At 45.1% G+C, this 25,396-nt stretch overlaps 1 protein-coding gene across 1 annotated transcript in view; it reads left to right on the top strand.

The window, feature by feature from the left end:
• Window positions 1-6,870: 6,870 nt before the first annotated feature.
• CCDC190 (coiled-coil domain containing 190) overlaps window positions 6,871-25,396 on the top strand; it is a 103,665-nt gene continuing 85,139 nt past the window's right edge. Inside the window, exon 1 of the mRNA XM_086957170.1 lies at window positions 6,871-7,325. The gene's annotated coding sequence lies outside the window, so the exon portion shown is untranslated. The remainder of the gene's footprint in view (window positions 7,326-25,396) is intronic.

The raw sequence follows: 25,396 nt of genomic DNA, 5'->3' as shown, positions 1-25,396 counted from the left end.
AGTTTGCGACAGTGGTTTCCTGAGGAGCCCATCTGCACTGGTTTTTGGGGGGCCGGGACTTATTTTTCATCGTCAGATTTAGACCAAGAACAATCATAAAAAAAGAGAAAAAAGCATAAGAGGTAGAAAGAAGATGGAAGTGAAAGACGGACATCTCTGGCAAAGGGAGGAAGCTGGGATGAAATGGAACCTATGAAGAATGCGATATTCTGCATGCAATGCCGCTGGCGGGCTTTTTAAGAAAATGTAGGCCCCGCTGCGGCACTTAGGGCCTTATTTATGAAGGACTTGCGCCGCTGGTGCGTCACTTTTAACATGGGAAAAAGTGACGCACCGGTGGCGCAAGGCCTTCATAAATAAGGCCCTTAGTCTTTTACAGATTAAACTCCCGATGACGCTCATTAGTAGGATGGGCCCTGGACAGGATAAAGGAACACTGTGGAAAGAAGTGCCATCTGGACCTTAATATGTCCAAAAAACAGCAGCATGTAACACCTCAAGCAGTCCTGGCGTTTATATCTAGAACCACGTTACAAATTTGGACTTGTAGCCTGTGTTAAGATGGGAACCATATGTCCCGAAACAGTAAAATCCCAGTACGTGTAAAGCCCATATTTTAAAATATCAACTATAAATCATCGAATTCAAAATTATGTTGACTAAAAAATCCAAATTTAGTGGGCTGCACCCTAGCGTAGTGTCACTCCTTTTTTACTCTGATCACCTGAGTTTTGGGAAGTACATGGGGCCTTATTTATGAACGCCTTGCGCCGCCGGTGCGTCACTTTTAACATGGGAAAAAGAGACGCACAGGTGGCGAAGGCTTTCATAAATGAGGCCCATGGAACTTTATTGAATTAATGTTAAATACTGCTGTAGAACAGACTTCGGGGGTTGACATAGATAAAATCAGGCGCATGTCTTTCCAGGCTCTGGTTGGATTCACTGTGTGGTTTTGGGCAAATGAAGATATCTCCCTATCCTGGTAGGCGTCATTTTGGCTGCCAAAGATCGCAAAATTCACGCTACGAGTGACTAGGCCTGCACGGGATACTTTTTCACTCGCTTACTCGTATACTGACTTTCCTACTCACTTGTTTACTAACTTTCTAACACGCCCACTTTTTGCTTCTCGCTTGCGCTCTGCAGGGAGGGGCGTAGCTAAATTTCCAATGGTGTAGCGGGTGCAGTGGTACCGGGGAAAAGATGCTTAAGGAGCCCACTCAATCCTGGTCATTGCTGTATCTCACAGTTCAAACAGCAGCCCGAGGGCCCGTTTTCTTCCTTGCACTAAAGCCAGTGACACACTGGTTACGCTACTGGCTTCCGTTTCTTCTCATACCCACCCAACCACTCTAACATGCATTAATCTACTCTCACTCACTCACTCACTCTCATTCACTCTCCATGAGGCTCAACAACCTTCACACACCCCCATTCGTGTCCAGGGCATTGCGGGTTAAATAATATAATTTGGGAAACAGTGATGCTTGAAGGATTTCCTCAAATATACGTAACCCTGGACTGTCTGTCTTCGTACATTCATTTATTCATGATATCAACTCATTAAGTCCCCACAGTGTCAACCTAACGTAGATACACGTTTAGAATCAGTTATGGATGAGGTGAAACCCAATCTTGCTAGAAAGCTGTACCTACAGTTTAGACATGGGTCACTACCCTTGTTTGCTTTCACCCATAAAAGGGACTAATCATATAGTGGCGATGACCAGGTGTGCCCGGCCTGTGGCTGGTCTGCTGAAACTATGGCACACGTTATGTCCTTTTGCCCAAGGTACAGATTGGCAGGGTTAAAATGGATTATACCTATTGGTAGGAATTTGACGTTTGCCCAGCACATGAAGGCTTTGAGAATGCTCCAAACGGACACAAGCCAGCATATTGTTTTTGCACTGTCAAAATATTTGTTTGCAATGTGGTGCATTAGGAAGAAGTTCATTTTATCTGGTTCAGTTGACCACACACTTAGGACTACAAATGTCAATATCAAATAGGCACGCAAACTTAAGACTAAAGGCCAAGAGCTTGTTCCCAAATCCCAATATTTGATCATTAATGTCTGGTAAACATAGTATTTATACATTTGCTAGGATATGCACGGGGACATGTACCTTTTAAATCACCTATCCGAGACAAACTGGGCACACATCACTAATCACATATGTGCACACATTATGTGACTGTTGGACCCGGCCTCGTGGCGTGGTCCCACTCCTCCCGCATGGTGGGTCCCGGACTACCTCGACCCCTGTTCCCCGGCCAAGAGCAGCACCTTCCACCTTCCTCGAGTGCCGCCCCTCCGGGCCGCACCAGCTCTTCCCCGACGGAACTCGACCTCATCTCCTCAACCCTCTCGGCTGGCCCGGACCCCTTTCCCGGACCACCGTCCGGTCCAGCCGCCATCTTGGACCCTCCACGACTAGGCCTCGTGGCCTCGGCCCGACCCCAGCCTCAGGCCCAGCAAAGCCCCGACATCGAGGCACCACAAACCAACCAGGGGGTAAAGAGACCACTTGACGAGTCAATGGGGAAAGGAGTTTCGATGGTCCCCCATCCGCCTTGTTTCGATCGCCCCCGGCCTCCCTGGGCGCTGGCTCCACCCCCCTGCTGGGTGTCTGGACTCGCACATCCCAGACCCCCGACCTCCAAGTGTGAGGGTCCGGACATCAAAGGGCTCCAGACCTATAACTGGGGCAGCTCCGGAGCAGGTCGGCAGTTGTATCCTGGAGTCGAGAGACACCGAGGCGAACTCATCTTCCTGCAACCATCCTTGGAGTCCTGCTGGCGCTGCCGCGGCTCATCGTCGTGAACCATCCTTGGAGTCCTGCTGGCGCTGCCGCGGCTCATCTTCGTGCACCATCTTTGGAGACCTGCTGGCGCTGCCGCGGCTCATCTTCGTGAACCATCTTTGGAGTCCTGCTGGCGCTGCCGCGGCTCATCTTCGTGAACCATCCTTGGAGTCCTGCTGGCGCTGCCGCGGCTCATCTTCGTGAACCACCTTTGGAGACCTGCTGGCGATGCCGCGGCTCATCTTCGTGAACCATCCTTGAGGCCCTGCTGGCGCTGCCGCGGCTCATCTTCGTGAATCATCTTGGAGTCCTGCTGGCGCTACCGCGGACCATACCAGAGAACCCTCCACCTCGAGGATTGAGAGCTGTACGCCAGATATCCCTGTACCAGACCGGTACCAAGACTGTCCCGCTACCCCCTTCCCACAGAGACTAAGTTTAAAGGGATCTCAGCATCCCGTTCCTACTGTATCATTAAGATAACCTGCCTAAGAATACCGATAAAAGTGTTGAGAACCTATCTTTGTGTGGTGTCCATCTGTAGGGGGGTGGTTGCTTGTCCGTACGATCTGAGGAGAGGGCCCTCGCCAGGAGGCCTCTCCCCCTTGCTCGGCCGACCCTCAGGTTTCCCGTCTAACATTGGTGGCCAGCGGCGCGATCCGAGCCGACGCAAATCGTACGGAGAGTAACTCGCCCCACTACAAACGAAAAACACACAGCGACCATGACGACGAAAGAAACCGGAACAACCGCAAAATTCCAAATGGAACGGCTGGAAGAGTACAGTCACAAGGAATTGAAGCAATTCTGCATAGACTTGGGTATCGCCACCACCGGACTAAGCACCAAAGACGATCTCAAGCAGGCCCTGCAGAATTGGGAGGAAACAGGAGCGTCGCCTACCCAAAACGAAAACATTACAATCACTGAGAGCCTTGAAACCCCCCAGGAAGAGAGGAACACGGGCCTCTCTCACGAGGATGCCCGAGAACGAGAAAGGAGCCGGCTCCACGAGTTAGAACTGGCTAGAACTCCGCCTAGATGGAGAACTGAAACTAGCGGAAAAAAAGATAGCTCTGGAACACCTACGATTACAGGGAGAACGGGAAGAGAAGAAAAGCCAGAGGGAGCTGGAGGAGAAGAAGCTCGCGTACGAACACGAGTGCGGTTTGAAGGAACTAGAAATTAGGAAACAAAACAAGGACACCGGCATCTCCGAGAACCAGAGCTCCGCTCCCTCTACGGATACCAAGGTCCACATCCCCAAAGATGTCGTCCGAGAGTACTATAAGAATGACGACATCCAGCAATGGTTTAAGGCCTACGAGGTAGCCATGACCTCTCCCCGGCTCCGCGAAAAGACTGGGGGTCCGGATTGTGGGGGAGATTCGTCAACGAAGGGAGAGACCCCTGCTACAGCTCCCCGACGCTGAGATGACCTCCTACGAGCATATGAAAGCCGCCCTCCTCACTCGCTATGGGCTCACTCCCGAGATGTACCGGCAGCGATTCCGAGACTGTAAAAGGATCCCCGGTACCACCTGGGTAGAATATGTGAACTTTTTTAGCAGAGCCTTAGAAGGGTGGATCAAGGGCAGCCAGGTCACCACCTACGAACAATTGGTCGATCTCATCTTATGGGAACACCTCTCCAATAACTGTTTCGTCGAACTAAGGCAGCATCTCCTCGACAGTAAACTGACCGAGCCCCGGAAACTCGCCATTGAAGCGGATCGATGGGAGAGCACCCGGGTCCCCCGGAACTGGGCGGGAGACCAAGGCCGAGCCTCCCAGGGATCCCACCGTCCGCGAGGAGGCGGAGGAGGCCAGGGCCGGGGCCAGGACACCATCACGGTGCCCCCCACCAACACTCCCCCGCCCCTGGCCGGGAGAGGAAGTCCTCCGGCCCGGCCGGGATACCGCTCCAACGTTACCTGCCACAAATGCCAGCGACCCGGTCATTACGCCAATGACCCCAACTGTCCAAGAAACCAACAATCCAATACCACGGGTCCGCTAAACCGCCAGATGACCGCCGTCGCCCTCGGGGAGGAACAAGGCGAAGAAGAAACCGAAGACTGTGAACAATACCAGACAGAGTGGGAACCCGCAGCCATGTCCCTGGTATGTCTAGGCGAAAGAGACATGGTCCCACGGGCCCCCATCCCGGCCAACACGCAGAAGTACAGCCAGTGGGTCACCATTAATGGACGCCAGGCCGAAGCCCTCCGCGACACGGGAGCCAGCGTGACGGCCATCCGTTGCCATCTGGTGACCCCAGATCAAATCTTGCCCAATGTGCTATGCCCAGTACGGTCTGCGGACAACTCTGAGAGCCTGTGCCAGATGGCCCGCGTCCCCTTTGAATGGGGGGGAGTGTCGGGCATGCTGAAAGTCATCCCGTTCCTACTGTATTGTTAAGTTAACCTGCCTAAGAATACCGATAAAAGTGTTGAGAACCTATCTTTGTGTGGTGTCCATCTGTAGGGGGGTGGTTGCTCGTCTGTACGATCTGAGGAGAGGGCCCTCGCCAGGAGGCCTCTCCCCCTTGCTCGGCCGACCCTCAGGTTTCCCGTCTAACAGTGACGTTATGTCAATCTAATTTTTAAAGGTATTTTAATGTTCTTAATGTTTTAATGTTTTATTAACATGGAGAAGGATGATAAGCACATTTTATTTGTCTATTTTTTTTGAAGATTTTTGTACTTGAAATGTTTTTATTTGCTTTCTGTCTTTTATGGTGTAATGCCCAAATGAAGATTTTGTAATGTAACAATTACTTAATCCACCATTGATTACACATATTATTAATAATTTTTCCACAAGTAATCTCCGAAGTAACGTGATTATTTGTATGGCAACCAACGCGAACACCATGTTCCTATTCCGCATTTTCTTTCGAAAAGGATTTTTTTTTCGAATCAGAGGCATTCATTTGTTCTTCCTCTAAACCCCACAGAGCTGCCGAAATAGTGTTTACAGCATTCCAAAAGTAATCTGTAGCAAGTTACATTTGAAAACTAGTCACTTCAAGGTGGTTTCTGCCTCAGTGTTCGGTAATATGACGAGAGTGCGCTTTTCAAAAGACATTTTAAAACTAGATTAGAATTGTTTGCGCAGTACCAAATGCAAGGAAGTCTTAAAGAGTCTGACTAGGGGATAAAAGCAGGCAGCGCCTCAAGGCTGTTCGCTGGTGCATAAATTACATCCATTCACCAAAAGTCACGTTTCCAGCGCTCATCTCTAAAATAAAGGGATAAACGTAACCTGCTCTGTTGTAGCCTCTTTGCGTTTTTAACAAGCACTACTATTGGTAGGCATAAAAAAGTTGAGTTTACAGACCTTTGAAAGATGAGAGGTTGAAGACGACATGCTGGGCTCAAGACAGTGACCCATACGTAGCTCCCTGATCGCTGCAGCAAGTGCATGAACTCACCGAGCTACTCCAATAGGTAGCCAATCTTATTGCAAAACCAACTTTATTAAAGTATACAGGCTGTCTCTCAAGACCTGTCCGTAAACAGCCCTGGTAAAAAATTACATGTGACTTAGGTGTGCTATAGTTCAACTTTGAAAAGTTACCTTCACAGTTTGTGGCCTAATGTTCTACTTTTCAGGCTTGGGCGCTAACACAGACCCCTGTGGCGCAGTGGGCCTCACAACCATGCAGGGGCCCCCTAACCTTCAAAAAAGTAAAGGGAGCCCCCCCCCCCACACACCTCCAGGCCAATGCCTGTGAGATATGGGAGACCCAAGGTCCCCTCACCACATTCTGCAGGGGGGGCACCATTTTGTGGTAAGCCACTGGACTTCATGCCCAGTTTTTTCAAGCCTCTACCCCCGGCGCGGTTCACAGCAGACACTTAATGCACTTTACGAGTCATTGTTGCTGCACACGGGCCTGGTTACCAGGCGATGGCTTCCAGCTCTCTCTCCCTTCCAGCCACAAAGGGCTGCCTATTCTTCTTATGGCAGTCAAAAGTGACAAAGGCGCGGGGCCAGAGAGTACAAAAGGAGCTGCCAGGGAGGCAGACCTTCATTCCAGCCCAGGCCGCCCAGGCACACACCGCCTGCAGCCAGGATCAGCCCGCCTCCGGCTGTCTGCTGGGCCTGGCACGTATCTAGTCCTTCGTTTCACTCCAGGCCCCAAGGCTTGCACAGTCCAGGGCCAGGATCAGACCCCACCAGGCTGTCTGCTGGTTCTTGCAGAGTTCCAGATCCGCATTCAGGCCCTTTGGGATCAGTGAATGGAATTCAGTAATCTATCTTCTATTTTGAAGTTTTTGCCTGGAGGAGCTGGCTGCACTAGGACACTTCTTTTCCTCAGTCTTGGTTTGGTCTGTGGAGATTTAGAGGGCAGAAGGGACTCTGAGGCGGGCGGACACTTGACACTTGATGCAGACCTTTAACCCTTGGGCCAGACCATTGACCCTTGGTGCAAGTTAGAGCAGGCTGCCGAGGCTTTAACTGGTGCCAACATTCACAGCATCCCACAGTGCTCTATAATTGTACCAGGTAAGTGTCACCCAGGGCTCATCAGCTTATAACATGAATACTATTAATTAATTGCATAGCGAATGCAGCATACTAAATTGCCTCAAATTAATATGAGGGGTGCTCATTTTGTTACCACTGGAACTGGAAGGATGAAATACTGAGCCATGTGTACTGTGTGAATGAATGCTGTTGTTAGCACACACTGTGAAATTAGTTCTTTTTGTGCCATTCCAGGCACAGTTATTTAAAGAGGGCTGTCCAGGGTCACACTGTTTGGTTAAGTAGGGAAGGTGCAAAGCTGCGATTCAAATAATAATTTTAGCCCCAAGACCAATGGCTTGCTTCTTTCTTACATGCACATAATTTTTGCATTGGGCAGTCATTAATGAACTATTGAACTAAGCAGAAGAGAAGGTAATTTTAATTTTTTTAATTGACATCACATTTTGTGCTGGGCTACTGACTCTGATATTAATGCTGTTAAAAACTCCTTGCAAGCAAGCATTGGCAAAACTAATAGGTGTGTCTTGCATTTTGAGTCCCGACTTCAATATTTTTTTTAAAGTCGTGTATAGTTCATTGAAACCTGTGCACCCACAAAAGCTTTAAACTTTCAAAAGGATAAAATTAAGCACATGATACATGTTTGTAATTGTAAGGAGTTGCTAAAGTGCATATGGGCTGATAGGACAGGCAGTTATCAGAAGGTATTCTATGTGGCCAGAGACGCCATTTTGGACTTGTGGTTCTATAACATAAAGTACCGGCGTTGATAAAGTTCAGTCACAAATTTGGGTCAATAGAGTAAAGTGCTGGCACCATTAAAATGCATGTAGGCAGATGGGTTAATCATTTCTCGAGACAGTTCTTTATGGGGCCAGAGACACTCAGAGACCTCCCACTTAATGAACCGGCTCTTGTTTAAGTGAAAAAGTTGCAATCCTTTGTTCTGGATTTAAAAATACCCAGGAACTTCGCAACCCGAGTATTTAAAAATGTATTTTTCGGGTTTAATGCTGCGTTGAGGGCTTGCCAAATAATTAAAAAGCCTGCTGGAATGAAAAAGCAAAACACAAAACCAATTGTTTCATTATGCAATGTATTTTGAGGTTAGGAATTTAACGTGATGACTGTGTACTTTTAAGATGCAAAAAAGCTCCTCGTGCATTTCATTCTGGCGCAGGCACTCTATAATTAGCGGAACGATACACCAACAGTCAATAGCACCAGGTGAAGCAGCGCTTCTTTGGGCTGGTTTAAAAAGTCCAATCTATGTATATTCTAAAGAATTTCTAACAGTAGGCCATTATACACCTGTGCTGCAAAGAGAGACTAAAAAAATAATAATGATTATTTTTGCAACCAAAGATAGTTCTCTGCTATTTGTACTATCTTTATTATCTCACAACGTAAGAATGTCCATATTTTCCAAAGGGATACGCTCACGACACAAGTTCAATTATCTCACGAAGCTGATGATTCTGAGTAGGTATTGTTTTAAAGCAATTTTAAAGCACTCGTTTTAACCAAAAAGCATATAAGGCTGAGCCGCCCTGATGAATTTGGAAACTGAATACATGCTAGAGTGACTCAGCAGCAGGGGCATTGGTCAACTGAGCTATTTGTGCAGCTTGTATGTCAATCACTTCTCTTCTGTGATACAGCAGCAGTAGGTGAACTGGTATCTTGGTCATTTTTTACACACATATTGTGTTTTTGCAAAAGTAAAACGTTCCCAGACTACAATTTGAGAGCTCTGCGAGATATGCTCAGGATGACACAGTGCGTCTACAGGGGGGCGATTAGAAATCGGATCTAGTGGTTCCGCAGTCGGGCTAGCTGTCCCCTACCACTTCCTTGCAGTGTGCCCGATCCTTGCCGCTCTTGCCCTGCCATTGATTTCCCCCACATTCCTGTTCAGCCTGCCAGGCAGGTAAGGTTGGTTATCCCTTATATGCCAGGCAGGCTCGCCTTCAACTTAATTTTTGTTTTTTGCAGTTTTATTTAGCTGGAACTCGCCCGAACATATTGGATCTCTTTACACAGGCACCAGTTACATTACACAAGGACGTTTGATAGGCACAGGAAGATTAACTAATTTGCTGAGGATTACAGGATGTTGAGCAGACACCGAGACTTGAACCTGGGGCCAGATGTACATAGACTTCCGTTTGCGATCTCCTAATAGCGAGTTTTTGTGATTAGCTATTAGGAAATCACAAATAGTTCTGTACAGCAGTGTCTTTTACACCGTTTGCGATTCCCAATGGGTTACAAGGGCCTGAATCATTAATATTCATGAGGCAGGTCACAATGTGCGACCCATTGGGAATGGGTGGCACTCACAGGGATGGTGGCCTGCTGTGGTCAGCAGATCACATTGTCTGTGACTGCTTTTTAAATGAAGCAGTTTTTTATATTGAAATGCAGCCCGTTTTCCTAAAAGGGAAACGGGATGCATTTAAAAAATGAAAAGTTTCCTTTTCATTTTTTAAGAGTAGGCAGTAGTCCGTGGAACCACTGCACCACTGCCTGCTCTAAAATAAATGTTGCGCGAGGGTCCTGTCCTACATTCTAATTACATTTGTAGTTTTATAAATGTAATAAATTTAATAAAGCCTTGTTTGACCTTGCGCCTAATTATTCACCAGGCTTGGATGACATGGAAGTGGCGGCCAGCTCGGTGAATTCCTGGCTTTTTGAAGCTATTAACATCTGTCTCCCCCTTGCTCAAAAGAAAAAAACTGTCCATAAATCACCTGCCCTCTGGTACAATGAGACACTTCGTCTTCAAAAATCCAGATGCAAAAAACTGGAACGGGCCTGGAGAAAGGATTACTCCATCCCAGACGGTCTTATTTATAAAACGGAACTAAAACAATATCACAAGGCTTGCGCTCACACTAGAGCCACTTATGCTAACAAAATGATCACTGAAGCAATAAACAAGTCCAAAGTACTGTTTAATGTGGTCAGAGACCTTCCCGGCTCTCAGACTACTGCTATACCCCCCCTCTCTCTAGCAGTAAATGTGACGAACTTGCCCAGTATTTTATCTCTAAAATCGAGAATATTTACCAGGATATTGCTGCCCGTGATGACAACAATGCTTTGATGTATTCACCTTCCATTGTGAATAATGGTGCAGACCCCCTGTCGTTTCCCACTGAATTATGTTCTCCTTCGGCCTCACTTTTGACCTGGCCTGATCTTTCGCCTTCTACTTTACTGGAGACCTTGAACAACATTAAGTCTGGCTCTCCAACTGATCCTTTACCTATTCCGATTCTACGTAAGTTAGAGCTCCCTCAACTTACTATGATTTGCACTTTACTCAACTTCTCACTTACCTCGGCTACAGTTCCTAGCTGTTGGAAGCACGCAATGGTCTACCCTGTTATTAAAAAAACGACAGCAGATCCTAATGTTGCCGCTAATTTTCGTCCCATTTCATTATTGCCTGCATTCTCTAAGATCCTTGAAAGGCATGTTCATTTGCATTTATCGCATTTTGTGGCAGTTAACAATCTTCTTCACCCCGCCCAGTCTGGTTTTCGTCAGGGCTTCTCTACAGAAACCATCCTCCTAGGAGTGACTGAGAATCTTCGGCTGCTACGGGATCGAGGCGAAGCGGCTGCACTGATATTACTTGATCTCAGTGCAGCCTTCGATACTGTATCTCACAGTATCCTTCTAAATAACCTTGCTTCCTTCGGCATTGGCGGAAAAGCCTTATATTGGCTTACGTCTTTTCTCACTGACCGGACTTTTCAAATTTTCTCTCACACGTCCACTTCCGAAACCACGGGACAATCTAGCATCCAGAGCACACTACAACAAAGCATATCGCATTGGGATATATTTATATCACAAGTTTAGTTTTTAAATCATTTTTAAATTTATAATGCGCAACAGCTACCCAAAAATGGTTTCCCGGCGCAAGAGGCAGGTCAAGGCGTAGGAGACAGAGAAAGCATATTATCTGTCTAGGTTTTCTCACATCCTTAGAGCTTATCAAAGCTCAACAGAGCGCACCACAGCACAGTAAAGTGTATAACTTAAAAAGAGGACCGCCATAGCACGGTAAAACACAGCAGTATTAGAAAGTCACGACTCACAATAAAGCGTTTCACACTCACAGTGACACTATCTACACCAAAATAAAGTGCATGGCAACATAACAGAACATAGTTTTTCCTCAGAATGAGGCCATGTTGTCCACTCCAGAGTCACCCCTTTGACTTCTACTCTTCTTGCAACCTCAGGAATGCTACTCACTGTACAGATGGCCATGTTTGTGCCCCTCAGGTGATAACATGTGTATTTCTCTGTAACTACACACATGTTTTAGCCGTTCATTGACTTTATGTTGCAAATCGACACAGTATCACATTCTGCAGGGAGGCCTCATCATTTTGCGTTACCCCCTGTAACACACCCATGTCATTAAACAAATGACCATATTTCCATACCTACTCCTTAATAAAACTCACGTTAAAGAACACTGCGGACCACATATGAAGTCTTGCAGTCTATTTTTTACTATCGTGTTTATCTGGAAATCCGCCTCGTTTAGGAGTCAGGTACTGCTAGGGATACAGCTAATATTATTGTACGTGCAGTGGTACCAGAGCCATGGGTCTGAAGGGCACCCTAATTCTGAAGTTATTTTACTACCTAAGGTAGTGTTATTTTTCTTACTTGTATGAGGGCTCCATAGCTAGTGGAATGAAGGGGGCCCTCTTGAAGGACTGGTCGTGGGGCCTTGAGGGTTGGAGGCCCCATCCCCGTAGGGGCTGTAGGGACTTGACCCAGAAGGAGTCTGTAGGACCAGTGTTACGCCTCAGTCTACGGAAAATCAGAAATCGCCCAATTGATTACCGTTTAAGCCAATTTATTTTTTATGTTCTAGATTTTATGTCGGGGAAAGGCAGGTCATTCTAAAAAGTACCTTCACACACCCTGATGAATGTCATGCTTCAACATTGGGCCTGCTCCTCGTCGGGCCGGCGCTGCAATGCCCGACGGGCACCCACGAAGTAGCTCTTCGGCGGAGATCTTTTGTTGATGACGCCGTAGGGTGAGTGCAGGTGTGAGGGCTAGGTAGTGCGGTGAGTGTGAAGATTAAAATAGACCTAGAACAACCCTAACTACTAATGTTTTTATTCCCAGGGAGCATTAGCCTAACTAAAAATTGGGAGCCCCGGCTGGATTTAATGATCCTATAGGGCTAGTGTGGTGCATAGGGTCGACATGTTTCATGCCAAAGAAGCAACCTAAGGGGTCTGGTGACACTTCATCAGGACCAAAAAGGGATGTGATAGTACTCTAGCACTACCCCAATACTGTTTCAAGGATTCGTATAGTTGGCTAGTAACCAGATGCAGTTGGTTAAACCAGGTCCCATTGACCCAGAGGAAGAAGACCCCTAGGTAAATGGGGCTTTGCTGACGGGATTACAGAACTCTTCGTTCCTCTGATGGCAAGGAGGCGATGCAACTAGCTTCAGTCCTACCCTGCCATCAGAGCAACAAAGTGCTCTGTAACCTCTTCCGCGCTACCAAAGTATTCTAAATTTAGTTGATTTTTCCCCATCAGCTTGGTGGAGAAGAAAATTCTACTGCAAGGGCAGACGCAGAATCCCCCACCAAACTCTAAATCAAGCTTTGAATCAAACTCGGAATGTATTCCATTTCTCTGCTGTTCTTTCACACATTTTGCTGGCTTTGGAAAACAGCGGTTTTAAGTAAATGGGCCTCAGTAACATAAGTTTTAATATTTACACTATAAGTAAGTAATTAAGTAATAATTTTATTGTTTAGTTAATTAAAACCATAACAATTTGAGCATAAAATAAACAAAATATACCCGATTTCTCAGTTAAAAAAGACTTCACTTCTCAAAAGCATAATAACACTATAACCCTAGCTCTTCAGTGAGTGTCTACAGCTCTCACCACTTGACCTTGACTACAGTTTCACTGGGATTAAGTGTGCTTACTTTCATCTTTCGTGACTCATCCAAGTATTTTAGCTTCAAGCATGATTCTGAATAGCGGAGCCTTCGTTTTGTAAGCAGTGGCATTACGGGTGCCTCTGAACATTAGGAAGGTGTCAAACTTTCTGCAAAGCTAACCTGCCAAGCATTCTTCATTTACTTAGAGCATTGAAATGCGAGAGCTCCACCAATGAGAAAGGAGTGATAGAAGGCCAATGATGGATGGTATAAGTCTTCTGCTCCAGAATTCCAATGTTTCTTTGTAACACCTAGTACATTGCATGCTTTATATTGCATGAAAAAAATATTGCATCCACTTAATCAAGCTAACCATCACCTAACAAGGTAAGTGTAGGTTATAACATATGCTAAGCCTGATGGGGGGATTATTAGTTATATGTGACTATTCCGTAAATAACGATGTAAAGTGATCCTTGAGTCAAAATTTGATCTATATTTTGAAATGTCAATAGAAATTATACTTTAGAACAGAGTAAGTGTAGGGAAGTTGATGGGGGTTATAAATCGAAATTATATATTTACCTTGACGATGTAGCGGTAGGTAATGTAGGTAATGTAGTGGAAGCACTATTTCAGAAGTTTGATAATATTGACCTCAATATAGTGTCAGAAAATCCAGTTATTGGCAAATTTCAGGATAATAGAAAAATTGAGAAGCTGAACTCACCTAAGCAAGACTGAGTGACATGTGCCAACTGTTCTCGACACCAAACACACCACCTGCATTGATCCACCCGCAGTAACATGCACAGGATGTAGCAAATGGATAATCAAAATAAATCCCTCACGCCCTAACCCTCTTTGTAGTGTACCACCATAATACAGAGTTTTAAATATCATCCCAAAAAAAATTGCATACAAAACAAGGATTACAACAATATTGTGAATTTAAGTAAATCGAAGGAAGTCAAGATTTGCTATTCTCAACTCCGCATCTACAAAACTTGCAGCTATATCTTCATCGCTCCTATCTTCACAATATTGTGGCAGTCAGTATGCTTGATGCAATATTTTTGTAGGACAATAAATATCTTCAAGGTTCATAGATGTGGAGTGAAGAGTAGCAAATCTATACTGGTCTGCAGAGTTTGATTGACAGAACAGGGCTTGAAAACATAGGCAGCTCTCACACTGCATAGGGTAAGCAGCATAATGTTTGTCCATATGCCGCTCGCAGTCGCAACTGTGATTTTGCCCTGTTTCCAGGTCCAAGTACCGTGAGGAACTGCCCCAGCTGCCATCACTTCGTGTGTGCTTGTGACTCTTGGGGTGATTAGACTACCGCCTTTGGATTTACGAGTCCGGGACTGCGAGGCCCACAGGTACCTCCGCTCACCACACGACGCGCACCTGTTGCCTCTTCCTGGACTCCTCCTCCTCTCTATATCAATCCCGCGCTTACCGCGATAGCGGGACGCGCGCGGGACCAAGCCCGGGGCTAAGCCCGGGCAAAGGGCGGGCCGTTTGAGGCCGTACGAGGACGTGAGAGACTGGACTGGGCCACCCCTCTAACTTCCATCTCCTGCAATCCATTTCGAAACATAGGTACTGTCTTTTCACTGATTCTGCTCCTGCGACCCTCGATATATTCTTTCTCGCTGATCTTACATCTATGTTAGAACCTTTTCCTCTGTATTTGTCCAATTGGAAAAATGGTGCTAACTAGAGGAAACAAAACCAAGGCCCCTGGGAGTGTGGGTAAGCTGTTAGGCCCCATGGACGATTTTATTACCAAGGCAAACTCATTCATTGATCAAAGTATTTCTTTGATGGAGGAAAGGGTGTCCTTGGACTTGGCGTTCTCTAAGAGATCTTCTATGGGTAACTTGGCTGATGCAAGAACTCCCGCACCTGATAATAATGCAGGGCAGAGGTCCCTTTGTGAGGACAGGCGTAGCCTGCCAAACAATGTGGACCTGTCGGCCTCCCAGCTCTCTGACTCCCAGATAAGCTCAGACCTAGAAAGAACACCAGAGCTAATACCTCAAATTTCACCCCAAATTACATCAGATTAAAGAAGGCAAGCAAGAGGGAGGAGGGAGGGCGCAATAAGGAAAAGAAAGAACGGTCTGAAAAATCCCATCCTCAATGAGATCAGCAATATCTCTAGTATGTTAGAGAATCCACCCCTTAGAGCAGAACAGCTAGTAGTTTCTGCGAGTATCCATCACCCCGCACATGACACTCCTGCCCGCCCCCATTAATTTGGAATCCCCTATTCTTCTATCCTGTAGTAAGGAATCAACTGATAGCAATAACTCCCAGCTGCTAAATAAGATTGCTGACTTATTAAAATCCTTTCTTCAACCAGTAGAAGCAAAGTTAGCGCAGATAGATGTTCAGCTATCCAAGTTTACTAATCTCCCACAATTTAACCAAGTGCCAGGGGCTCAAAAAACGGGGGGAAACACACAGAATAAACAAACCCTCTCTAAGCCGGCAACTACACAAAAGAACGCACCTTTACCCCCAGTTGCAACAGCTAAATTAACACTTCCGGAAACACTGAATAATAAGAGCACAGTGAATCCATCTACCAATGTCGCCACAACTCTGTCACAGGGAAATGCCCTGTCAACAATAACACCTGCACCTAAGACAGCGGCATCAAAAAAAGTGGCATCTAAAACTCCGGTGACTCAACCTCCAGCCTCTAAAACCCCGGCCCCGAAAACCCCGGCCCCAGTATCCAATAGAGATGGCCTTAGGAGACCCACCGAAGTTAGATTTCCTGCTGACATGCCACCGGAAGCATGCTCTTTTGTAGTGGTAATGACAGGTGTGCCCGAGCTAGTGTACCACAATGCAGAACCTATGTGGTCTTTGAAAAATAAGGCCCAACACTGGCTAAATACCAATCGCCCCATTCCGCCAATTTGGCAAGGTAGGATTCTGACGGTACGTAGGACCCCATGGGTGGGAAATGCAGAAGAACAATCCCGGGAGACTGCATTGTGATTACATTCGAAGACCCCCGAGTAGTAGATTATATTTGCTCTTGGGACCACACGAGTGTAAATGGAGGTATAGGTACTAAACCACTTTCCTTTTTCTACCCCTTAAGACAACGTAAAGGTCCTTTTTATGACCATGACACCCCTTGGGTTGTAGCACCCCCCGTCACTTCGAATATGCCAATACAAGGCAAATAGGGGGCTCTCGTCACCATGACTAGGATAGTTCCTTGCACACAGTCGGTCCGCGTTATCAGGGAGGAGGATGGGATGACTGGGGTCCACATACGCTGAGAACGGCTCATAGAGAACCGCCTCGCTGGGATCCCTGGTTCAGCATCCCGACGAGGAATAGATTTAGCGGCCTCGAAATGGTCGACTGACCATTAACGGAGATCGAACCCACGAATTCTAACTCACCCCAGTTAATGCCTAAAATAAAAATAATTTCTCCAGCAAACGAAGCTGTAGTGACTAACTTAGAGCCACAGCCCATACCTATCCTCTTTTGGAACGTTGCAGGTTTACGCCCTAAGATCGAGGATGGGACCGCCATGTATTTCCTGGAGCCATGTAAAATAATCTGCCTCCAAGAGACATGGTCTATGATAGAGCTTCACCTCTTGGGCTATAAAACATACTTTACCTCAGCCCTGTACAGTACTCTAGGTAGACCTAAGGGAGGGCTAACCACGTACATTGCAAACTCCGTGAACCACCTAAAAGTGTCCATTGTCGACTCCGACCCAAATTTCCAATTACTCTCTCTTTCCTTTGCGAACAAGGAGTCCATCCTCTTGATTAATGTCTATAACAACTTAGAGGATGATCAATTCTTTATTCTTCTGTGTAACATTCAAGAGAGATTAACTCAGCTTTATCAGCTGAAGGCAGGACAAGGGGCAATTCATCTTTTATGGGGAGGGGACTTTAATCTCCACCCATGCCCACAGACTAAAACAAATTGCTGCGGGATAGCGGATGAACACAACGCTCCACTAGTGTATTTTGTCCATACCAAGGTGGGGAGTGCTATGAACAATCTGCTATCTGACTTGGATCTTGTAATAGCCAATAGCCCAAGTTCAGGCCAAAACTCCCTCCAACCGACTTATGTGGGTAGGGGACACCAAACGACAGTTGATTACATCCTCCTGTCATCTGGACTGCTACATACAGCTAGATCCTTTCAGCTTATGGCTAATACACTCAGTGATCACTCCGCTCTGAAGATGGATCTTCACTTGACTGATTCCAAGCCCCGAAATACAGCTATAGCGAAAACTCTTACCCAGAATAAAGTTGAGTTAGGCAAACAAAATGGATACACATTAAAATGGGGAAAAATAAATCCAAATGAAATTACAAAAAAACTGGTAAATGCGGCATATCCAAATATAATTAAATGTCTGGATCTATCAGAAACTGATGAAGAAGTCCTAAATAATTTCACTCAAATATTAGAGAAAATCAAGGGACTTCTCACCGTGAAACCAAGGGCCGCGAACCCAATTAGTAAAGGGTGGTTTAATCATAGTTGTACCGTGGCCCTAACCAATCTAAAGCTGGCTCTGCATAAAACACCCAGAGACTTGGGGCAGATTCAACTCCTTAGGCGGCATTATGGAAGGGAACGTAAACTAAGAATCCATGAATTGAAACAGAAACTTTGAGAAGACCTGCATACGAGTGCCGTCTCCAAAAACAGTGAGGCTTTCTGGCGAATTGTCAGATCACCCTACTTAACAGATAACAACAGTCCCAAGATAGAAGTGGCTATAGACGAAGATACATGGGTGTCCCACTTCACCAAAATCTTTAAAAATACTCCAACAGCAGATGGGACAGAAAACATACTCCCAATAGTCGAATATCCAATACCCCTGCACTTTGATATTCCCGATCTATTAGTGGCACTGGAAACAAGTAAAAATGGGAAAGCTATAGGCCCAGATGGGGTCCCAGTGGATCTCTTTAAACACAATTTGGATCTCTGGGCCCCCATTCTTACTAGAGTGTGTACAGCAGCTGCAAACGTGGGACTGTTAAAATCTTGGACCAATTCCATCATGGTCCCCATTTTTAAAAAAGGGGACAGTCAGGACGTGAAATGCTACTGCCCCATCTCATTGCTGGACTCTCTGGGTAAGGTTGTTGGTAGAGTAATACTTGAGCGACTCCAGCAATGGGTGGAGGAGGGAGGCATTATTTCCGACCTCCAGTTTGGATTTCGAGAGGGGTTTCGAACGGTAGAGCAGGCCCTTAATCTTAGCCTGATATTGGCCAAATACACCCAGGCAAAGAAGGACACGGTTTACATGGTCTATGTAGACCTGTCACCCCGCTTTTGATTGCGTCTCGCACGCAAAACTCTGGACGGTCCTAAGACAAATGGAAGTGGATCCTCCTCTCCTAGATTTTTTGAGGGAGCTCTATTCTAAAGCATCGGCGAGGGTGCGCTTTGGAGTAAATGGAGAGTTGACAGCATCTTTTGGAGTAGAGCGTGGAGTCAGGCAGGGGTGTGTCCTGGCCCCCTTTCTCTTCTCACTGTACACTAACGGCTTGGAGCTAGAGATGTTGATGGGGGGCCAGGATCTCCCACGGGTAAAACAGCGCCTGATTCCGCTCTGCTTTATGCAGATGATGCTGTCATCCTGGCGCGCATTCCGCGAGAATTACAGAAATCCCTGAATAGATATACGGTCTTCATGGGTGGATTGGACCTACACGTGAACGTTAAAAAACTTTTGTTATGATAGCAGGTAGAGGGAAAAAACGAGTAAAGGACATCTATCTCGACAACCAAAAACTCGAGGTAACCGCCCAGTATCCATATTTAGGAATCATGATCGACGAAAGGCTGACTTCGAGGCCAGCAGTAGAGGCAAGGTGCCACCTGTTTAAAAGATCCATAGCGGCCCTGATGAGCTTCTCCCAGAGACTGGGGAGGAGGGCACCAGTGGAGCTATTAAAAATTTATAGTGCCAAGTGTCAGGCTATTGCCTTGTATGGAGCGGGCGTTTGGGGACACGTAGATGTTAGCGCCCTTCAGGTAGCAGAAAACATCTTCCTCAGATTCCTTTTAGCTACTCCGAGATGCACTTCAATTTACGCATCCCATTTAGAACTCGGAATCCCCTACCTAGAGGATTTGCTAAAGATCCAACCATTGATGCTATGGCGGCACATTTGGACCTCAGACAAAAATGCGCTGACACAAGCAATCGTGGTAGACACAATGGCTCTTGATCAATCCTCAAAAGTAAAGTGGCTTTGCTATATCAGAAACTTCCTTAAAGACCTTGGTATCGAGAAATACTATTTCCAACCTGAAGCTAATATTGACCTTCCTAAGGGAGTCCTGAAACAACTGGCCCTCAGACATTTAGAGTCCTTGAGATTGACTTCTGAGTCGTCAAAACCCTCGGTCCTTCATGCGAATCTGATTCAGGCTACATATTCTATCCAGCGGTACCTAACATTACAGATTAGTACACATGAGAGAATGTTAATGACAAGATTCAGATTGGATCTTTTTTATAGATTAGTAGCATTTCCTGAGAGTAACAGATGGGACCTAATCCCCCCTCCCTGTCCCTGTGATGAGGAATCTAAACAGTCCAACATGCACACAATACTGTTCTGTAAATTCCATCATCCACACAGGAAAATCTGGCTATTACCACTACTAAGGCGTTGGGGATTTAGACAGTGTCGTCCTGCAATGCTACGTCTCCAAATGCTAGAATCTGAATTTGTTTGTTATCTTGTCCTTAACTTCCTAAAATGTGTCATGAAGCACAGGAAAAATCTGTAAAATGTATCCCGAACCTAGCCCCAGTTGATGAAATGAAATAATTTGACACTCTGTTTTAAAATATATTAATTTGTCTTTGTATGAATTTTACTACATTTTATAACATGTTCATTCGTTTAAACACCTAATTGTATTTTCAAATGTTGCTTTTATGGTTTTCCTTTATGCAAAGCCGAATAAAGAAATTTATAATTATATACTTGTCTTTACGGTATAGTGATAGCTGATGTTCTGGATGCAGTATTTTTGTAGGAGAGTATTTTTGTTGTCAATATTGTTACAAAGCGCCCCGCACTGATGCACTCACATCCTAAAGCACACCTCCATTACAGTAAGTGGCTTGTTCTGTTGGCATATTATTATACTCTAATAATCCCGAGACTCCAGACAAAGAAAGCTTCTTTAAAGATCTTGACTCAAATCTGGATTCTGTTCCACTATCTACCCCTCGCATGTCCTCTTTAGTTTCAAAGCTAATCTGAAGAAATATCCACTAACCACTATCTTCCACCAGATTCTGAATAGCCACTGACTCTTCAGTACATACTCCCTTTCACCCGAGCCCCACCCACTCTCCTATATACCTTCTCTCTTCAACACCCACTCTGCTTCAAATTAACTTCTTCGTCTCACCTCTCTCATAAAGCAGATTTCCATATTTTAAGTAACCAGCCTGTTGCTTGTTCCACCAGTCTCCTTTACCTTCATTTAATAATACCACTAGCATCATTGTCTAGGAGAGGAGTCTCCAACCTTTTCTGTAATAAGGGATACTTATGAGCAATGAGAATTATCCTGAGCTACTAATAGTGTTATTACATTCACAAGATTACATTAGCGGCTCCATCATCAGGCACAGCTGCAAGCAGTAATGTAAACAAGCATTTACAATGCAATGGTCTCTGCATTGTTAAAGTTAGAGCTATTGGCATTGCTAATGACATAATTTTTATTTATGTTTTTGTTTTTAAAACATATAAATAAATGACATTGTCATTTACAATGCCAAAAGCTTAATCTCTCGCAAATGCGAGGCCTATTGCATTTGCACCCACACACAGAGCCACACACACAAAGCCACCCACACACACATACAGAGCCACCCACACAGAGCCACCCACACGGAGTCATTCACATAGAGCCACCCACACACACACACAGCCACCCACACAGAGCCACCTACACACACACACAGAGCCCAACACACACACACAGAGCCCAACACACATACAAAGACATCCCTCAGTCTAGGTCAGCCACATGCCCATCTCTGCCCAGTAATGCCCCAGGGAACAGAGGCAAGAAAAACACGATCAGAAGCAGGGAACAATCAGAAGCAGGGAACAGAGGCAAGAAAAAAAATGATCAGAAGCAGGGAACAGAGGCAAGAAAAAAACGATCAGAAGCAGGGAACAGAGGCAAGAAAATCGAGCACAAGCATGGAACAGAGGCAAGAAAATCGTTTTTGTTTTTTTTGATGAATATGAATGATCTCAATAATTGGAGATCCCTAGTCCTTAATTACTTTGGTCAACATGTTTCTGCTATTGGAGCCCAAGTCGCTCAGCATTCATCAGGACCAGTAATGTGATCCTCTGGCGGTCTGCACGTGCTAAGGTGCACCCAACCGGGAGGATATATGTGTGAAAAAAAGTGAATACATTTTTTTCAAATACTCACGGCTTGCAGCCATGGGGGCACATCCAGCAATTTGCTGGGGCCAGATACAGGAGGTGTTTTTCACCGTGCTACATGGGCGGACACGGCAGGGGGTAATCTTCATGCCGTGTTCCTAATACGCTGACGGCTCCCCGCAGGCTACCTAGCCTGTCACCACCGCGGCCCGAATGAATACATTCAACACCACAAGCCGCAGCACACGGCCCTGCGTCACCGCACTCAGCATCGCGAGACCAATGAGGTCCTACACTCTCCTAGCGCGAGAATATGAAAACAACCTCCATTTCAATATGACGTCATTCCATTTTGAAATGGTGCTGGATCTGACTTAGTGGCGAGTTCAAAACTAAAAACAAAAGTTGATACAACTGGTATAACATGCAAACACCTATCGAACTGATTTTAATCATGTCTGCTATAATACATTGAAACAACACTACAATGCTAGTTTAATGTTTTGAATGCTTGCCATATAATACGAACTACATGTGTGTTTTCAATGTCACTAAATGTAATTCTATGAATATCTGCGGAATGCTTGTGGTGATAACACTGCTCTCATATTCATAACCGTGGGTGACGTTTAGGTGTGTGAACGTGGCCACTATCTTTAAACTATCCACACAGGGTTATTTTTCACAAGCAGACCTGCAGCGATCGAACCCTTATTTTCGAGGAAAGAAAATATCAGTTTTCTGGAATTAGATTTATTTTTCTTGAAAAATATTTCTTCAACATGCAAACCATTCTATTAATCCCAATTATATACGTGAACCAATATATTATTATCTTAGTTCACTGCTGTTGCTGCGATGGATATAGATTTTTACTGCCATCTCTCGCAGAGAGGTAACAGGTGCTATGGCGGTTCTCATTTAACTAACCTTGGAAGAATGAAAACCTTTGTTGCTTTGAACAAGACTGCAAAGTTGGTATAAGGCTGGCCACTTTATCAATATAGCCCACTGAACTAGCTTAGCCAGTAAGATAGGCCAATTGAGCAAGAAAAGACGAGCGCAGGCAGGGAACAGAGGCAAAAAAACTTACCGGCTCAGGGGGGAGTCTCTGTTTGTTGCGCGGCCGGTCGGACAACGCCATGCCCACCACCATGTTTCTCCGAGGCGCAGCAGAAATGCCTCGGAGAAACCACCATCATTTTCGGGATTGAGGGGCGTGTTTTCGTTCTCTCCTCTTCCTATTGGCTGGAATGTAAAAAAAATCCAATGGGAAGAGGAGAGAACAAACCTAAAAAAAACACGCCCCTCAATCCCCAAAACACGGGGCTTAAACGGACAGACGCCCACCCCTCTCCTCCAATGTCTGGCCTCCGTTTAGGAAGCCAGCCAATGGAGAAGAGGGGCAGGTTCAAGCCCCCTACTCTAAGACATAAGATCTCGCCGGCGAGACTGCGCAAGCGCAGCCTACGCAGGCCGAGACCTAAAAAGAATTTGCTATTGAGGAACGCCTCTTAGTGAATAATTTATGACAGCTTAGCTACAATGCCCTTGGCACACAGTTAATACACAAAAGTAATCTGAGACAAAATCCTAACTGTACAACTTTCGGTATTCACAAAGGGCATTTAGGAGTAGTAAAGTTAGGATGTTGTCTCAGTTAAACTTAAGACCAAAACTTAAACTTAATACCAAAACTTTGTCTCAGTTAAACCTAAGTTTTGGTCTTAAGTTAAACTTAAGACCAAAACTTAAGTTTAACTGAGACAAAATCCTAACTTTACTACTCCTAAATGCGCATTGTGAATACAGAAAGTCGTAAAGTTAGGATTTTGTCTCAGATTACTTTTGTGAATCGGGCCCTGCATATCCAATGCCTTCTCATTTATCAATGAAAAATCAGCCTTAAATATCTTTTGAAAATTCAGCCATTTTAGTCCAAACTTGAGCTTACGAGTCATGAAAATGCACACATTTTATTAGAATTTTGCTATACATGTATGAATTCAACCAAACCAAAGCTTCTAGTTTAGTAAACTGGGCTGCACACAGGAGAGCTACTTACAGGTAGTTGGAGAGCTACCAGTAGCTCATGAGCTACACTTTAGTGAAGTCTCGTCAGGGGTCTTCAAATATCTTACCTTTCTCTTGAATGACTCCCTTTTCAATGGCTCCTACATAGAATGCTTTTAATCTGTGGTTGTACTACAGCCGCAGTCCGTGCAGGTAAGAGCGGTTGGGCAGGGTCGGGGGGGGATTTCGACTGACGGCGACGAGGGAAAATGTATTATCTATTACATTTTCCCCTCGTGGTCGTCTGTGAAATACCGCCACCCCCCAACCCAGCCCCACGCTCTTACCTACACGGGCCGCGACTGTTGTTATACCTTCGTTTACCGCATCGCTGCGGCGGCTTTTCCCGCTGTGTGCGGCAAATTACGAAAAGCAGCGTTACATGACAAGCTCAGCTCGTCATCCGCACACGACCACCGTGGCTGATGACGAGCTGAGCTCGTCATCAGCAGCAAAGGGGTTAAAGGAATGTGGGAATAACCCTCCCTTACCATCTTATTTCTGTCCATCACCTTAGCTACAATATAAAATGCATGGTGATCCTGCACAGAATCACAACAAAAGTGTCCCTGACATGTTGGAACAAAACTCCTAGCATGTCAGAGTCATATTGTATCATTTATGGACAGTTTAAAATTAAATTTAACTATCAAAATATTTAAAAAGGTCACAGTAAAAGCAACAATAAAAATAGCAGTAAATATGATGGTTAAAAACAGATATATATCAACAATTTTACCTACGGCTATTTCACAATTCATCATAACTTCACCAAATCCAATACCCTATGGTAATCGATCTGTCCTGCTATCTATTACATTTTTGCCTCACTGACCATACTATGTAATTGCATTTATATAGCGCTTACTACTCCAGGCGAGGCATCAAAGAACTTACTCTGGAACTCAAACAGGATTAGTGGTGAATTACTATACGGGGGTCCCACAATTCAACCAGGGTAACTCGATAACTTTTTATAGTACTATTAGAGATTTTAAACTCTCATTGACTGTAGATATCTACTCAGTGAAAGGTTTTTATATTTTGCTATTCGCAACAGAGACTAGTTTACGGTGGGTGTATTAGCACACGCCACCCGTGGGTGATGACGAGCTGAGCTCGTCATCAGCATCGAAGGGGTTAATAAACCGAGTGCTACTCGCTGGATTTTTTAAATGGTGATATTCTTGTGAGGGGAATATCCTTGTTGTCTTGAAGAAAGTGGTTTCATATTTCATAAACCTCAGAAAAACATGTTGACGCGTACTGCGTGTTAGATTTGAGGCACAGTTGATCACATTAGAAAATAAATTGATTTCTGATTTGTGGCGTTTTTACTGATTCTCACAAATTTGCCTGAATTATTGACAGATGTATGTTTTCTCTCCTTTACATTATTGCATTCATGTAGTCTTTATGTATATATAGATTTTATGTCTTCTTTTTATATTAATAACATTTCAAACTCATGAAACAATTGCAATTCTTTTTGATACATTGATGGGAAAAAAGTTTTAAATTGGAGATATAAAGATTTGAGTTACTGTGCAGCAATCGACTCATTCAAGACTGGAGGTGTGAATGTGAGGTGAT

The sequence above is a fragment of the Lissotriton vulgaris genome, chromosome 1_1, assembly GCF_964263255.1.
Source record: "Lissotriton vulgaris chromosome 1_1, aLisVul1.2, whole genome shotgun sequence".
Lineage (NCBI taxonomy): Eukaryota > Metazoa > Chordata > Amphibia > Caudata > Salamandridae > Lissotriton > Lissotriton vulgaris.
This window is presented reverse-complemented; position numbering and strand designations above follow the sequence as displayed.